Source organism: Schistocerca serialis, chromosome 5, assembly GCF_023864345.2.
Source record: "Schistocerca serialis cubense isolate TAMUIC-IGC-003099 chromosome 5, iqSchSeri2.2, whole genome shotgun sequence".
Lineage (NCBI taxonomy): Eukaryota > Metazoa > Arthropoda > Insecta > Orthoptera > Acrididae > Schistocerca > Schistocerca serialis.
Window position 1 is genome coordinate 519,679,489 of NC_064642.1, and position 2,478 is coordinate 519,681,966.

Genomic DNA, 2,478 nt, shown 5'->3' on the forward strand with positions numbered 1-2,478 from the left:
AAATAGCAGATAAAACGCGGGAAATAGTTCCAGAGTGTGCTGTGGCAGGATTAGTAATCGAAACACCTACATCAATGAATATAATAAGATTCTAAAATCTGGGAAGAATAGCGTGTCTACCAATGAAATTCACATGCCATTGCAGACAGCATTTTCACCTCTGAGTGTTATTTCTTTTATGAATGTGTTTGTCTCCCCTGATTTATCCCTCTGCGAAATGTATTTTCGGGTCCAACATTTGGGTTTCGTCTCCTTTGCCACAGCTCCAAGGCAGCTCCAAGGCTGCTCTATAACATTCACACCCGCCCGCATGATTTCTACTGACGCCATATTGAAAGCTGTGCAACTATGTACAATTTATGGCGTTCTGTGTGAAAGGCAGCTCACGATGCCACTAGAGCAAGCCACAAGCTGTGGCACCATATTAGGTGCATGTGTGAACCCAGCTTTAAGATCTGAAGTGGATTTGCTAGCCTAGTTACAAATGGCGCCTGAAAACAGCTGTTACAGTTAATGATTTAGTCAGCGCAATAGCTATTTCTTTTCAATTAGATAAGATGTAGACAGTTTCAGTTTAATATTTCAACTTATCCTTCACTGTACAAAAGCCACTCCGTTCATATTAGCAGAAAATTTTTAAGAACAAGACGTAACTTGACAGCCCAGGTGCTTTTCAAAACCGGTTGCGTTTACATGGGAGCGGAATTGGAAAACCGCCGACTAGAAGCGGATTTCCAGAATAAATTCTGAAATCTTTATGTGACTACTTAGAAGCGGTATTGGGAAATCGGTATAAGAAATCTTATTCTGGGAGCCCCATGTAAACGACGAGTAATTAGGAACCATCTTCACAGCACACATTTGAAAGCGTATTTTGCTTCTACTGGTTCCATTGGGAAGTTAAGCTTTTAGCGAGTTTCCTTACTTCATCTTTCGTTTCAACAAAAGCACAGAAAGTTCTGCTAATGGCTGGAAGAACCGTAAGAATCTACAGTGAGCCAGATTCATCATCATTAACGAATGTTTCTATATCCATCCCTTCCTTGAGCACAAAAGGATTTTATTCTTGTTTAAGGCTTGTTACAGGTGATTATTAAAGATAAGATCAGCATTCACTGAAAAGACTATCTGAAGATATTTATTACAATCTCATAACCAAACATTGTCTCGGAATACCCATTAATGAGAACAACCCAGATTGTTCAAAGGTCTACTGAGAACCATGTTCCAGAGATACGAGAGGTAACTAAAGTACTACCCTCTCCTACGGATATCGTCTCTTCTGCAGGAAATATAGGATCTCGCTCTCCTTGTCCATTGAATCTTATTGGGCTGTCAGTGGTAAATGTAGGCGTTCTGTACAAATGAGACCAGGATGAGGGAAAACTCAGGATGATACTCACGTCCCCCTAACTAACGAGTTCATGCTGCTGTCCTCCACTGGAACCAGTACCGACCCAGTGAGAGTCACTACACCTGTTAGGAAATATGATGAGTCTTATCTCAAATGGATGCAAACACAAACAGTCTTATGAAGCAACAGCAGTTCAAATATACAGCAAATAATGGTACCCCCATAGGAAAATGGCAGGAAGAGAAGGGGGGGGGGGGGGGGGAACGCCACGTGTACTTAATGTGTATGCTTGAGTGCTTCAATCAACATGCTGATGAGGTTATTCTGGCAGCCACTGAGACAACAGTGTGTCATCAACAGCAGATTTTGGTGCAATTTGGGTCAAATAATGCCTGTTGTCTGGGCTCCTAGGTCTTACTTGTATCATTCCAGCAACTGGCAGTGAAGGTTGAGCATACTAACCTTTTCACCGTTAATACCATTTATTACCAAGTCTGTGTCATTCACCAGCCATCGTTGGATAGACTGCATCAAAAATTACAAAATTGATATATTTAACGAAAATAATCAATTTTTGACAATACATTGTAACTGGATAGATAAAAAATCTACCCACCAAGCGGCAGCAAGAGAACATACATATAAAAAAGGTTTTACTTATGCAATTTTTCAGAGCCAGAGGCTCCTTCTTCTGGCAGGAGGCTTGAAGGTGAAGGAAGAGGAGTGAACGGAAAGGTACTGGAGACAGGCAGAGTTCAGAAAAGCCACCCAGAACCCTAGGTCAGGGGAGACTTACCAGAAAGGATGAAAAGGAAACACTGATTGTTGAGGACATACCAGATGAGATTTAGAAACCTGAGAGCTTAAAGGTGGAAGACAGGGTAATATGCAAGACAGAGATTACTGCTAAAATAGCCAGCCGGTGTGGCCGAGCGGTTCTAGGCGCTACAGTCTGGAACCGCGCGACCGCTACAGTCGCAGGTTCGAATCCCGCCTCAGGCATGGATGTGTGTGATGCCCTTAGGTTAGTTAGGTTTAAGTAGTTCTAAGTTCTAGGGGACTGATGCCCTCAGATGCTAAGTCCCATAGTGCTCAGAGCCATTTGAACCATTTGAACTGCTAAA